Raw genomic sequence first — 16,529 nt, forward strand, 5'->3', positions numbered from 1 at the left:
TTCTGATAGGTATTTACCACAGAGAAATGAAAGCATGAAACCCAAGGACTTGTACATGACTGTTCATAGGAGCTTAATTTGTAATAGCCAAAACCCAGAACAACCCAAATCCACTAGTATATAAGTGGATAAACTGTGGAGTGGAATACCATGAAATTCTGCTCAGCAATAGAGACAAATAACTATTGATGTACACAACAATGTGGATAAATCTCAAAATTATTACACTGAGTGAAAGAGCCAGGCCCCAAAACAGAGAATATATTGTAAGATTCTATTTACATAAAATCTAGAAATACAAGCTAACTTATATAGAGAGAAAGCAGATTGGCAGTTGCTCGGGGATGGGGTGGAGAAAGGAATGGATGTAAAAGGCCACAAGGAATTCTTAGGGGGTGATGGAAATGTTGTTTGAGAGGGGATAGTGGCAGGGGAGTACGTATGTCAAACCTGATGAAATTATACCCTTTAAATATGTGCAGTTTTGTGCCTTTCAAGTATAACTCAAAAAAGTTAGAAACTTCCTTAAAAGTAAAAATAGGTTGTTTCAAAAGGGGGATTTGGAGTATTAGGGTGGAAAGGAGGAGGCTGAGGGGAAGTGATGAAACCCAAAAGGAAGTTGAGTCTGGAGCTAGCAGGACACTAGCCAGTGCACATTCCCCGGTAAGGCTGAGGCCCCAGGAGAAGGAGCACGAAGAGGCTTTAAGATGAATGAAGTCCGACAATCTGTTATCCACTGTGCTACTCTCTGATATAACTCCCATGCTTACACGTTCATTCTTTAATAAGGACTGTGAATGGCCTGGGATGAGTGCTATGTGGAGGAAATAAAGGAGCTGAACCTCTCTGGGTAGATCTAGGATAATGAGATGGGGACAGCTGAAATATGGAAGCTGAGAGAAAGATCCAGGATTCATTGAAAGCAGAAAATCAGTCTGAGATGACCTGGGGAAATATCTGGCTTTCAAGAACCCCCACTGAGTTTTGAAACTTGGCTCAAGGCCCATTCCACAGAGAATGGGCAATTTGAGACACTGTCATCTACCTCCCCAAGGATGCTATAGCCCCGCTGACATCTGAGTTACATGACTATCTCCAAGGGCAGTGGTTACATCATTCCAGCTGAGCATCACTTCCTGGGGCCCTGTTCCTTGTAACAGTTATCAACAGAGGCCATGGTAGGAGACCCAAGGTCATTGGCCTGCTTCTTAGTCAGCAGCTTCAAATGTAAATGATTCTGGGGAAGGGAGAGGTGGTGGAAGGCAAGAAGGGAAAGCAGTTTTCAATTTTCAGTTTTAACACATGCATTGGCATTTGTTTCATTCTTAGAATGGTGTTCCCTGAAGAAGTGTTTTTGGTGGTGTTTTGCTTTTCAGTTTAGTCAGAAAGAACTTTGAAGGATTCAGGACCCTCCTCTTGTGAAATGGTAGGTGAGAGTCTTGTGACAGCTGCAGTGATAAAGCAAGGTGGTTTTTTAAAACTATTGTATTTAGGGTACAGAAATACTGTTTTAAGGGGACACTTGCACCCTGATGTTTATAGCAGCAGTATCAACAATAGCCAGATTATGGAAAGGGCCCAAATGTCCATCAACAGATAAATGGATAAAAGAGATGTGGTAAATATATACAATGCAATATTACTCAGTCATCAAAAAGAATGAAATCCTTCGGAGGGGAAGACGAACCATGAGAGACGATGGACTCTGAAAACCAAACTGAGGGTTCTAGAGGGGAGGGGGTGGGGGGATGGGTTAGCCTGGTGATGGGTATTAAAGAGGGCACGTTCTGCCTGGAGCACTGGGTGTTATGCACAAACAATGAATCATGGAATACTACATCAAAAACTAATGATTTAATGTATGGTGATTAACATAACAATAAAAAAATTTAAAGAAAAAAAAGAATGAAATCTTGCCATTTGCAACAGCATGGATGGAGCTAGAGTGTATTATGCTAAGCTAAATAAATCAGTCAGAGGAAGACAAATACCATATGATTTCACTCATATGTGGACTTTAAGAAACAAAACAGATGAACAACAGAGAAGGGAAGGAAAATAAAATAAGATAAAGACAGAGAGTGAGGCAGACCATAAGAGACTCTTAACTCTAGAGAACAAGCTGAGAGTTGATGAGGGGGAGGTGGGAGGGGGATGGGCTAAACGGGTGATGGGTAGTAAGGAGGACACTTGTTTTGATGAGCACTGGGTGTTGTATGTATCACTAAATTCTGCTCCTGAAACCAATATTACACTATATGTAAACTGACTAGAATCTAAATAATTTGAAAAAAGAAAAAAAAAACTGTTGTATTTAAACAACAAATTGGTGTGTGTGCGTATATATATATATACGCACACACACCCCCACACAAAGAGAGTCGTGTTTATTTCTACAGAGCCATTTCCCCTCCCACACAAACACAGAAGACAAGGTGGAAAAGAGTAGGGGAGAGGAGAAATGCCTGAGGGGAAAGAGTCTAATCTCTGAAGTTCACCCAGGAGCCAGTCTGTCTCCCAGGTAGCTGCTGGAAGTCCTTTAAGCTAAGCAGGTATCTTGGAGACTGCTTTTGAAAAATCACAGAAGTGCCAGATGTCCTCTTATCTGAACCCCATCAGTGAAGGTGGGTTTCACAACTCCATCCTCCACTGCGTGAAGTCCTGTCTTGGGTGGGCTGTGCCCTTCCTGCTCAGCTGGCACTTGCAGCTGTGTGCATCCAGCTCCTAACTCTTCCTCACCATCTCATTGGGCTCCATGGGGCTCATGAACTTCATTTCCGTGTAAAGCGTAGAAAGTGCACTTGACTTCCTGACTTGCTTTCCTGTTTATATCACTGCCTTGGTTGCCCACTACCTGAGGTTTCCTCTTTTCCACTCGGCTTTTAGCTTCATGCCAGTTCTTTCTAGATGATCTGAATCACAGGTGTCTGCAGATGAAGATGGAAGACCTCCCCGTGGTCCCTTGCTGCTGTGGCTACTGCCAGGGGGATAGCCGGAGGTCACATTGTGGGGAAAATTCTCTTGGCCTCCCACATATCGAAGCTGCCCAGGATGGAGGGAGTTTCCCTGGGGGAATGTGGTCCGTCTGGGGCTCCACCACTGTTGCTGCTACGGGTGGCGGAGGGCCAGGCTAGTGGGATTGCTGGGGTGGTCTTTCTCTCCAGGCCAAGTAAGAGACTGGCAGGTATTTGGCTATGCTACTGGCCTTTGTCCTAATTCTTGATCCTCCTCAGACCACTGATTGTCAGTGCTACCGATCTAACTGTTCTCAGAGTAGGAATTAAAAGGTAGAGCAGGCTCCCGGAATCTCCACTGCTTTGGGTTGGTACCCAAACAGTTTGGTTTGTAAGGTACCTGTGCTGTACCTTACTTACACTGTAGCAGAAAGCAGTTACTAGTGGGATCAGCTGAAGGAGGGGGCTTTAGGGGAATGTGTAGCCCTCCAGGTTGGATCTCTTGTAGCCCACGAGCACATATGTGGCCATTACTTTGTCATTCTTCTGGCCCGTTAGGAGTCCCGGATCCCCTCCCATGTGTAGCGCATAGATGCCTCCAACTTAGTCTGCCAAGACGTCTATGGCTACTGTGCCTTCAGGTACAGGTTTTTGAGTTAATCAAAACCTCTACCTAATGGCAGATACACGCCAATTTTAATTCTATAATTGAAATTTTTCGTTCTGTAGGAAGTCACAGAGTAAGTGACTGCATCTCCTGACAGATGCAGTATCACCCAGGCTGGCAGGTGATGTCCTCAAGTGGACATGATTAAAGCAGTACCTACACAAGTCTCAATGGGAAATGAGCCATTGCAGGAGCAAAGAAGAACTAAGTAGAGATGGGTTCCACTCACTGGTGGATGGGGATGGTGGCTATACTAAGGAAGTGTCATCAGATTCAGTCCATCTCCTATTTCTTTATTTGCTTCATTCCTCCCCCAAATGATTCCACTGACGAGACGTGCGATCTCAGGATAACTGTAGAAATAGAGGGGCTGATGATAGCCATGACTTGGGAGTGAAGGGATGAAATGACTCCCATTGCTTCAGAAAGCAGAATTTTCACAGTAAGGAAAGGTACTGATTTTATAGAAGGGCAGATTTAAATATCCAAGTGCATTAATTAGAGCGATACCAGCTTCTACAAGAGATAAACGCAAAATACCAGATTAACACATGAGAAGTGTGTTATTCACTCACATCAAGTCCATTTGGCAATTAAGTTGCGATGGGAGTGGGAGGGAAGTTCTGCTCCATGCAGTCATTCAGGGAGCCAGGCCGCCTCCATCTTGTGATTCTACCATCTTCTAGAGCCTGGGGGCTCTCTCTCCTCAGTCAGGGGGCTGGAGGAAAAGAACGAGAGGTTTTTATTTATTTATTTTTTTTTTTTTAAGATTTTATTTATTTATTTGAGAGACAGAGAGAATGAGAGAGAAAGCACATGAGATGGGGGGAGGGTCAGAGGGAGAAGCAGACTCCCCGCTGAGCAGGGAGCCCGATGCGGGACTTGATCCAGGAACTCCAGGATCATGACCTGAGCCGAAGGCAGTCGCTTAACCAACTGAGCCACCCAGGCGCCCAAGAACGAGAGGTTTTTAATGAGCGAGGCTGGGGAGTAGGTTGCATCACTTCCAACCACACTCCTTTAGTTAGAACTTGGTCACGTGGACCCAGCTAACTGAAAGGGAGGCTGGGGAAATGTAGTCTTTTTGTAGGTGAGAACGTAAAGAATGGGTCTGGAGAATATCTAGCCGACTTCCAGTATACCAAGCTAAGGGACAGCAAGGGCCAGCCTACCTTAGGAGGGACAGAGAGGGAGATTAGCTGTTTTGTTTTTAAAAGATTAATGTGCTTTAGGCACTGATTGTGTTTTTCAGCACATTCCTATCTAAACTATAATTGGTCAGAATTTCCCCTGAGAAAATACTTGCAGCTCATATATCTGATAAGAACGCTCATCTTGAATATATTAATATATTAATGTATTAATAACTCCTTGAATATATTAGTATATTAATAACTCCCAAAATCAATAAGAAAAAAAAGAAAAACAATTCACTTGTTTTAATGTTCAAAAGCCTTGAAAAGGCATTTCATAGAAGATATCATAATGGTTAACAAGTGTATGAAAAGGTGCCCAACATCATTTCTTAACAGGAAAATTCAAATTAAAACCAAAATGAGATCCACTGTAGAGCCTTCAGAATGGCTAAAATTTTCAATTATTATTTTTATATAAACTTTGGAGAGAAAATAGAGCAATTGGAATTCTCATATGTATTGGTGGGATCATAAAGCATTACAACCACTTTGGAAAAGTTTTTGGCCGTTCCCACCAAACATATACATAAACTGTAACCCAGCAATTTCTAGCTTAAGAATTGAGTGGATTCCAATTCCAAAAAAAATCGAGGGTGTATATCCAGCAAGGGCCTTGTATCTGAGTTTGCACAGAGCTATATTTATAATAGCAAATAACTGGGATATTTTTTTAAATGTCCATTAATAAGAAAATATACTAACTGAATGTGATCTTCAGTAGCTACACTGAAGATTTGTGCATTTCAATTGTATGCAAACATTTTTAAATCTGAATTTTTTTAAGTTCGGTTTATTGAGGAATAGTTTATATACAGTAAATTTTCCCCTTTTTGTTCAGCTCAGATCCATGAGTTTTAACAAATGTATATACCACTATAATCAAGATACAATATTTCTCCATCACTCCAAAAAGATTCCTTGTGGCTTTTTGTAGTCAATTCCCTCATCCCACACCCCTAGCATTCACTGATCTGATTTCTGTTCCCATATTTTTTGTTTTCTCAGGATGTCATATAAATAGAATCATTCTTATGTAGACTTTTTTTGTGTGTGGTTTTGTCACTCAGCATAATGCTTTTCAGATCCATTAATAATGCACATATTGGTAATTAATTATTTTTTATTGTTGAGTAATAGTCCATGGTATGGATTTAGCACACTCTGTTAATACATTCACCAATTGATGGATATTAGAGTTGGTTCCAGGTTGGGTCAATTATGAATAAAACTGCTATAAATATTTACATATAAGTGTCATGTGGACATATATTTTTATTTCTCTTGGATAAATACCTAGGAGTAAGATTACTGGCTTATAAATCAAGAAGATGTTGAACTTTATAAGAAACTTCCAAACTGTTTTCCAAAGTGGCTATAGTATTTTTTATTGCCCCCAGCAATGAATGAGAGTTCTAGTTGGTCTACATCCCCACCCTGCACTTGGTACTGTCAATTTATTTTAATTTTAGCGATTCCAAATGGTATGTAGTATCATTTTGATTTTAATTTGTCTTTACCTAAAACTAATGATATTGAACATCATTCATCTGTTTATTTGCCATCTGCAAATCTTTCCTTCTGAAATGACTATTCAGATCTTTTGCTCCTTATTTATTGGGTTGGTTGATTTCTAGCAAACAACATATGAAAATTATATATGTTATAAACAAGCTCTTTTTCAGTTACATGTTTTGCAAATAATCCCTGCCAGTCTGTAGCTTGGCTTTTCATTTTCTTTTTTTTTTTTAAGATTTTTTTTAAGGGTTTTATTTATTTATTTGACAGAGACAGAGAGAACATAAATGAGGTAAGGGACAGAGGGAGAAGCAGACTTCCCACTGAGCAGGGAGCCCTATGCGGGGCTTGATTCCAAGACTCTGGGATCATGACCTGAGCCGAAGGCAGACGTTGAATCGACTGAGCCACCAGGTGCCCTGGCTTTTCAATTTCTTGACAGTGTCTTTCAAAAAGCAAAAGGTTTTAATTTTAATGATGTTCAATTTACCAATTTTTCTATTATGATTTATGTTTTCTGTGTCCTGAGACATATTTTCTTAACCCAAAGTCACACAAATCTCTTCCATGTTTTCTTTTGGAAGTGCTAAAAATTTTAGGTCTGTGCCTTTATCAGTCTATTATCTCTCAGCTCCAAATTAATTCTCTTTGCCTGCTCTGTGAAAATGGATCCAGGCCCATTAAATATTTTTCCTTTGCCTACTGCCACTACAGCCCTGTGAATAGAAGGTACTAGAGAACCTGCAGGAGGAAAGGGATTTTGCTTTCTGGTTTTAGAGTGCTCACACCACAGGCTTTTGGAGTACACACTGCTTCTCCAGGGCTAACTCCTGCAGGGCACTGCAGTCAAAGCACCAAGCAGCCAGTTACATCCCCTGGCAGCGCCCACGGGCAGTTGGGTAGCCCAGAGCCTCTGGTGAGACACCGCCCTGTGAACAAGTTGTAGAGGGCAGCTTCCCAGGTTGTTCCACCAGCCCAGCACCACAGTGATTCTTTGCCATCCAAGGACCCACAGCCATGCCTTAACAATGTCTAGAACTCAGCCCTGGAGAAAATGGTTTCTCTTGATAACTGCTATGTCTCCAACCTCAGAGTTTTTATTTTTTACAAACCAATCCGTTGTTACTTTAATCCCTGAATATAAAGTCAATCATTCTGTGTATTAACTTTTCATATTTTTGTATGGTATGAGATATTAGTGAATGGTATTATGTACATACCTACTATTCTAGAGGTATTTGTTGGAAGGATTATTCCTTCTCCATTAATTACCGTGGAACCATTGTCAAAAATAATTGACTGTACATGTGCAGATCTATGTCTGGTATTTATGTTCTGTTCCATCAATCTATTTGTCTATTATTTCATTGATACTATACCATCTTGATTATTACGATTTTATGTTAAATCTTGAAATCAGCTAGTATGAATTGTTCAAGTTTGTTCTCTTTCAATATTGTTTTAGCCATATTAGGTCCTTTGCTTTTAGATGTGAAATCAGCTTACCAATTTCTACCCAAAAAATTGTTGATTGGGATCACATTAATCAATTTGGTATGAACCAACATCTTAATATAGAGATTTACAATCCATGATCATGATAAAGCCCCACTTTTATTAAATCTACTTTGATATCACCCATGAATCAATTTTAGCATATATATCTGGCACATATTCTGCACTAAGTATTAGGTATTTTTAGTGCTAAGTATTTTTATATTAAGTATATTAATATTATATTAAGTACTTCATGTTTTGTTATTATAAATGGTATTTTAAACTTTTTAATTTTAATTTTTAACTTTTTTAAATAGTGACTTTGTATCCTATGACCTTGCCTATTTATCTGTTAGTTATAGGAGCTTTATTTGTAGATACTTTTAGATTTTCTGCTGCCTTAATAGGCATTGATTAATTCTTTAGTCCTTTGGGATTGAGCTGCTATAACAAAGTACTATACATCAGGTGGCTTATAAACAACAAAAATTTATTTCTCACATTTCTGGAGGCTGTTAAGTTCAAGATCAGAATATCAGCATTGTCAGGTTCTGGTGAGAGCCCTTTCCTGGGGTTGCAGACTGCTGATGTATATCCTCACATGGTAAAAAGAGAGATAGCTAACTTTCTGGCTTTTTTATAATCCCATTCATGCCACCTCCATCTTTATGATTCAATTACCTCACAAGGGTCCCACCTCTAAACACCATCACATTGGGATTAGAGTTTCAACATATGAATTTGTGGGGATCACAAACATACAGTCCATTGCATCCACATAGACCATCGTTGATCTGCAAATAAATAGACTTTTTTTCCTTTCTTTCCATCTGTACACCTTTTTCCCCCTTTTACTTCCCTTATTGCATTGGCTAATAACTCCACTATAAAGGTTGAATAGGAGTGGTGAGAGCAGACTGACTTTCTTTGCTTACAAAGAAAGCATTGTTTACAGGTATAAAAGCATTCAATCTTTCATTAAGACACAATAATTAGAAATACCAACTATAAGTTTTTTCTATGTGCTTTTCATCGGGTTAGGGAAGTCCCTGTCTATTCCAAATGTTCTGAGAGTTTTATCATAAAGGGATCTTAAATTCTGTTAAATGCCTTTTGTGCATTAATGAGATGATCATATGATTTTTATCTTTTAGCCTGTTGATAATGTGAATTACATCACTTGGTTTTCTAATGTTGAAACTTGCAGATCAGGGATTCCTAGCCCATTGGTTAATCTAAAACACCTATCCTTGGTTTCCAGGAAGATGTTAATCAGATTACCAATGAACATAAAATCAGTTATTATTAGTTATGATTTATGACACAGATTTTGAGTTTCATTCATTCAGTCCATCAACAAGTATTTATTGAGACCTACCATTCTTCTGAATTAGGTAGTTAGGGAGATCTGTGCTTGGCTTTCTGGTGAGATAGTTTCTCAGTTTTTAGCGATATGACCTTCAGCAAGTCATTTAACTCTTCAAAGCCTCATTTTTTAAAATCCATCAAACAGAAACAGTAATTACACTGACCTTTTCCTAGATCCCCACAGGGCTCATTTCTTTCGGTTCTGTTCTCATGGCATCATTGTACAGAAGCCTTCCCTGACCACCCATGAAATTATGGCCCTTCTCTCACTCTCTTATTCCCAGCTTTTTTCCATGAAACTTGGAGTATGAATTCATGCCTTCTGAGCCCCTCCAGTATAATTTAAGCTCCACAAGTTCAAAGCCTTCTTCTGCTTTGAACACTAGTTCCCAAAGCCTAGAATTATACTTGATATGCAGATATAATCAAAATATATGTTGCATGAAGAGTAAACTAAATGAGACTATATATGTAAACCTTATCTGGCCCAAAGTAAATGTTCATTAAAATTAATTATTATTATAAATATTTATTCTTCATTGTGCTTTCTCATATATGTTCCTATCATAAATTGTCAGGTGGCACACTCAAACAGGGTATTTAAGGAGACAAATATATAAATGGATTCTTTAGAAAAGGTGACTTGAGGTGGGGAAGTTGTCAGGAAAATTAACGAGGGAAAGTAATGTCCCTGGGACTAGCAGCATCGAGGAGCCCTTGTCGTTGTAGATTTAAGGGGCAAGGAGAGGGAATGGTTATGTAATGCGGAAAGAACAGCGGTAGCTGGAAGAGAGGGTCATCTGACAGCACTGGCAGACTTCAGTGGAATAATACCATACCCCAATGCAATGAAATGGATACCCAACATCACTGCTTCCAACCATTGGCTGAGTCCAGAAACTAGAGGGCAGGGGAACCCCAATGAGTCACTCCATAAAGGTCAGTCTCTCAGGGAACTGAGCAGAGTACAGAGGTATGGTATTAGTCTAGAGAGGAACATGGAAACCATCCACCACCCATAACACATAAAGCAATTGTATGAGTTCAAATTGTCAACAACCAGGAAATTTTACAAAGTGCTACCTTTCCAGGCTACCTTCCAGAAACATCTTTTTGCCCAATCCGTTCCCTCCCTGACCTACTAGCTACAGAAGTGTTGCTTGGCTGGGATGTATGCCTTGGGTGAATGTGCTTTGTTCCTCTAAGACTCTATGAAGAGCATGTGCATACAGACTGTGGTAGTGCTCCCAGGCAATTTCCTGATTCTGTTCTCCTGATCTACATCTCTTGCCATACAAAATAAAAGAGATCTGTGAACCCAGCAGCCTCCTGTGTTCATGCTGCGGTACAGTATGTCTGTGCATTGTTAAGCAGCTGCCACAATTTCCCCCCAGAGGTTGCTACATTTCAGAGCTGGATGAGGTAATAGGGATATTTAGCCCAAGTTAAGCTTGTAAAAGTGCTTTGGGAATCTTTGGAATGAAAAGAACTGTGCATACCCAAACAGTTTGTTATTAATTACACAATATATGCCCAAGGTTGGAAAAAGATCTTCGCATGGCTGTCTCCTGCTAGTAAACATGACTACTTCTTTGCATGGATTAATCTGAGAACTGAAATGCAAATAAATAAATAAATAAATAAATAAATAAATAAATAATAAATAGACTTTAGGCAGTGATTAGTGGTGGAAAAACTTGAGATCATTTCCCTACCTACAAGATGGAAATACTGATGACTGTCATGTCATCAAGACTGGGGGAGAGTGTGATGGCAATAACATGTATGAATTAATTTATGAGGAGTTCTTTCGAGGTGTCAGATAATGTTCTTGGAAAGTGGCTAGATCATTCCAAGGACCCTTACAGAGCCATCCTCCTAAAAACAAAATATAACTTCTCCCTCCATCTGGGTTATATCTTGGAAAACAGCCAGGCATGACTCAGTTAATTGAGTGGACTGAGGAGCTTGAAGACAGTGAGACTGAGGAGGGGCTGGGACCTTAAAACCAGTTCTTCCCTCCTGGGGTGGCACAGGTGGTAGGCAGCTTGACCCAGCTGCTGATGCTTGGAGCAAGTCCAGCCCAACAGGCAGAGTTTAATGTCCAAGAGAGAGAAAGAGACCAAGCCAACAGTCAATTTCAGAGGGTCTAACTGAAGTGTTCTCAGAGTAAAACAGTACAACAAGGAATGGCAGATACAGGGATGTTCAAACAGACCAGAGCCACTGTGGATGTCCTTCAGCAAGGACAGTGGCCACCAACATGAGGCTCAAGCTCAGGTTTTTATTCTACAGAGAGAAGACCAGCAATTTTAAGCCAGGGTCTGTGATTACACAGGAAGTCCATGAAGAAAGACAACTAGCTGCAGGGAACAGTCCCAGACTTGTCATGATCCAGAATTCCCAATATAGAGTGTATTTGGGGAAGGCAGTCTGGTTGGAAGGAGAGATTTGAGGCTGTGTTTATATATAATTTTATCTAAGGTTGATAAAATAACAGTTTTCCATATCACAGAATGTAGTAATTACAGAAGAAAGGGGACTGGAGCCCTACTTATAGTCACTCTCTCTCTCTCTCTCTCTCTGTCTCACACACACACACACACACACATACACACTCACAGGCTACCTCCACGCACTTGTACTAGCCCAAAGCTAGCCATCAGAACTGAAGTCCCAAATTAGAACAGACAAGCAGACAGCACTATTGTGGTGAGTATCTCAGCTCAGTCAGCTCTGCCAAGCGCCAGGTGGTGCCTAAAAGGCCCATCCTAATACACACCCTGTGTTTCTGATTTTCACTCCTGATGGTCCTTTTCCCCAGCATGCACAATACAAATGAGAGTCTTGTTGAATTATCATCTTTGCAGCATTCCCTGAGGCACACAACCATACATATAGTAAGTGATCAATAAATATATTAAATTAGATACTTGAGCAGAATGATGCATTCAAGACTCTTCACATCTGATATATCCCATCAGCCACCTCCCTTTCTCTCTCTCTCCCCAGGAATCAAATGCCTGTTTGACATGGAGGTGGTTCTTGAGCCCCATTCAGTTCAGGGGTTTCTGGCCCTGGAGCACTTAGGCAAATGTGTTTGACTTCAGTCTCTTTTTTCACAGGTTGCGTCAGTTTCATGGGCAAGAGTTTTTGGCTGAGAATCCCAATGGTGAGTCATCAGTTAGAAAACCCCAGCTCCCGGTAGAGAACTGGTTCCTTGTGACCATGACCATTGGCATCATCTTTAACACAATTTTACTGAGATAAGTAAGATGCCCCAGTAGAGCCCCAAACCTGGGCTGTGCCCAGGCATCAGGATTACCTATGCTAATAAATAAAGGTGTCTGGACCCACCCATGGAGATCCAATTCTGTAAGTATGGGATGGTATCTGGGCACTGTAACCAGAGGCAGAAATGCAATCAAATTCCAGATGACAGCCATTTTGGAATGAAAAAGATTTCTAAGAATTCCAAGACCATGTACTCTTCCCTATGAAGCAATGAAGAGGATTTGAATCCAGGAGCCTCTGGCCCTGTGTTGTGTGCGGATTTCAGGGATCTGTCTAAAGTGTCAACTAAATTCATCTTGACCTTAGAACAGATGTTTCCACTTAATTTTTCAGAGCCAGAGATGGTAATCAACTTACAGCAAATTTTTGTCTCAAGTACAGCCACCTGGCTTCCCAGAGCAAAATCGGCAGGATTGCAGCAAATCTCTAGGTGGAAAACTTTGAGAAAAGCAGAGGAATGGAATGCATTGTAAATGCCAGGCATTGTAGGTGCTCAGAAAGAAAAATTGATTTAGATCAGAAAGATTGCAAGATACATTCGATAATCAAGGACCTTGGTGGCCAAGCAGGATTTGAGCATCAGGATCCCCTTGGGAGATAAAGCTCAGACACTGGGGGATAGTGTTCCTCAGATTTTAGTGCGCACACAAACCACCTGGGGTCTTGTTAAGATGTAGATTCAGCTTCAGTGGTGGGTCCTCAAACTATGCATTTCTTAAAAAGTGTTCTGGATAACACTGATAACACTGCGGATCCAAGGGCCACATTTTGACCCAGTAACCACAGGCCTCTGAGTCAATTTCTGTAGACAAATGATCGGCTTTGGTGAATTATCAGCTAAAGGCCACAGTGACTTTAAGACCAAGGAGAAATCTGTCTTACATCAGGTCATCCAAGGGACAAAGACTTTCTTATCCATTGAGATGCAAAGTAATTTTGTATCCTCTGGTACTCCTCTTTCTGATCAGAGAACCTGTCCTGTAGACTCTGATGTTTTGCAATTGTAAGTAAAGGTAATGTTAAGATGATTTCAAATATGGAATAAAAATTGAGTCTGTTTCTTAGGCGATGTTTAATTCAAGCTCCGATTTATTATTTTATTTTATATTTGTTTGTTTGGTGGAAGGAGTTTTGATTCGGTGACATCATCATTTCCACCTTTTTTACATTCAAATGAAGAGCTGGATTTTCGTAGGACCTGGGTAAGTATTCAGCTCAGTGCCTCTCCTGTATTCTGTCCCCCTGGTTTTGTGACAAATGGTGGCTGGCTGAGTTTCGGACTGCTGCCTCCACTCACAGGTCCATGTAGGGGTTGCATTCATGACTGGAACTCATTAGAAAAGCCATGGTAAAGAAACTGAGCAATCAGCCAGTGAATGCGACTAACAGGAGAGAGCCAATTCGGTTAAGGCGGGGCCTCATATCCCCAAATATGACACACAATGGCCCAACCCATTCCCTAAAGGATGGAACCATGGCTGAAGTTTTATATGCCCATCTGACCCTGCTCTGACATTTCCTGTGGCATTATCCTCTTTACCACGGCATTTCTATAAGTCAAAATTTAATATATATTTGTTTAAGAACTTTTTCAGTGTAGTCATAAAGAGGAAAAATGAGTTATTCCCCAAAAATCTTGCTAGGATTTATGAGTGGAATATGGAATTTATTAGAATCAAGCTCATAGAACCTACCATGTGGTCTATCACCTTGCTATAAGAATGACTAATACTTATATACCCCAGATGATTAAGAGCTTATATGCTTTGTATAGTAGGCAGTAGAGAAAAGATTTCTGTAACTTTCTTGAAGAATGTCACTTGCAGTTAAGAGCCCCCACAGTAAGGAAATTCTTCTGCCACTTGATTGTATTTCTTTGCACTGAAACTTTTAAAAGAAAAAAGGAACAAAAGATCACAACCCAACTATCACGACCATTTCCAATATTGTACTTGTTAGCGTACATCTTTTTTAGCATATTCCCTTTGGGGCCTAGAACAGAATGACAAAACCACCACTCAGTATCATAAACAAACAAGCCTTTGTGAGCAAAACCACAAATTTCCTGTACTAACAGCTCCCAGGCATTCTTTTTTGATCAATATAAATAAAATGTGTGTGTGTGTGTGTGTGTGTGTGTGTGTGTGTGTGTTTTAATCTATGTTTACGAAGAACATATAGACTTGTGTATTCAAAGAAAAGATAGAGGCCTGTACTGGCCAATATGGCAGCCAACAACCACATCAGGTATTTCCATATACATCTAAATTAATGAAAATTTAATTATATAAACAGTTGAATTCCTCAATCACACTAGCCACATTTCAAGTTCTCGGTATGTATGGCTAGTAGCTATCATATATTAGTGCAGACATAGAACATTTCCACCATCAGAAAAGACATAGAACATTTCCACTATCAGAAAAAAGTTTTATTGGGCCACGTTGGTCTAACAGGATGCAGACCAGACAGTGATTACCACTAATAATCTGGGATTGTTATCTCTAGAGGTTGAGATTGAGGAGTAGGAGAAAAATTGTTGTTGTTTTTTTAATTTATACGCCTGTTTATGTCAGTTACTTCAAAAAACAATTTACTTTTTTTTACCATGGAAACCCTGAAATGTTAGTTAGGACTCTAACAATTAATTAAATGTGCTTTGGAACCACATTTGGTCCATGTGTCCTGTTTCCTATGTGCATTTAGGAACAAAGCTCTAATTAAGTAGGTATGGTATTACCCAGCTGAGTACCACTGTTCCATATTCAAAGCAGAATCACTTTCACTGTTTTTATTCCATTTCGACTTTATAGATAAAGGAATGAAGGAACATGAGCTTGGAAACAAAATTCTAAGTCGAGTTGAGTTTGATTTCACACAGAGCTTCTACTGTGGTCAGGCTCTGTGTATCAGAGCATGAGGTTGACTATGGCTCCCAAGCATCTTACAGTCTAGCTGGAAGACAGGTCTATAGACAGATCTTTCCAAGTCAGAGGAGCAGGTGTGATGATGGAGGTATGTGCAGCAAGTCATTTAGAAATCCAAGAAGCTCTGCTCTGAAGACCAGAAGAATCAGTTCAACTACCTTAGAAAAGGTGGAGTACATAGCAAGGAGGAAAAGAAGAGATTTGGGGAAAGAGAAGAATCCTGTGCTCGGAAAACAACATGAGCTAAGGCAGGGACTTAAAACAGGAGGGAGGTGGGGCAGTTCCCAGACAGGTTGACCCCAGTGGGACACATCATCCTTTAGCCAAAAGGCTTATGCTCCACATGACTCCAGAAGGGGTGGACACTGCACTCTTGGTGAAAACGGCATGAACCGTCATGTCCAACGAGCCTGGGTCTGAATCCTGGCCCCTCTACTTCCCAGCTGATCGACCATGGAAGCCACTTCACTGTGCAGGCCTGCTTTCCTCTTGAGCAAAATGCTCAGTGATACCCGACTGGTGGGATGAGGTGTGGATCGGGTGAGGTCCCGCTAGCCCTGATGCCCCATGCTCTATCACTTCACTTTTCTATCCCAGTTGTACCATATGATAAGTATTTGATTCCTGGGACTCAGTGAAGAGGTAGAATAGTGACAATAACGTCACCAGCATCGATAGTTGCCTTGTACTGAGCGCTCATTGTACCCTGTGCCACCGAATACCACAGTACTTACCTTCATCCTCCTAGCAAAGCCCTGAAATAAGCATCATTTGCCCCACTTTGTAGCAGGGAAAGCTGAGGCTTGAGGAGGTAAAATAACTTTCCCAAGCTCCCACGCCCAGATGGAAGTGCTGGACCTGCAGCCAGGTCTGCCGGGCTGCCAAGCCTGCCCGGTCGCCTGTCCTAGGTGCTTCTCCAAACGGAGAAGCCACGAGTCATTTGGGTGTAGCTGCTGGCCCACTGCTCAGAAGAGATTTTGGAAACAGTTCAAATGACAAAGAATTATCATTAGCAATCTCAGTCTCCTGAAGGACCACACATAGGACTCTGTTTTAAAAGAGCACAAAGTTTCCCTCAGGATAATCTGCCTGCCTGACTCAATTTTTTCCA

Source organism: Zalophus californianus, chromosome 12 (genome assembly GCF_009762305.2).
Source record: "Zalophus californianus isolate mZalCal1 chromosome 12, mZalCal1.pri.v2, whole genome shotgun sequence".
NCBI lineage: Eukaryota > Metazoa > Chordata > Mammalia > Carnivora > Otariidae > Zalophus > Zalophus californianus.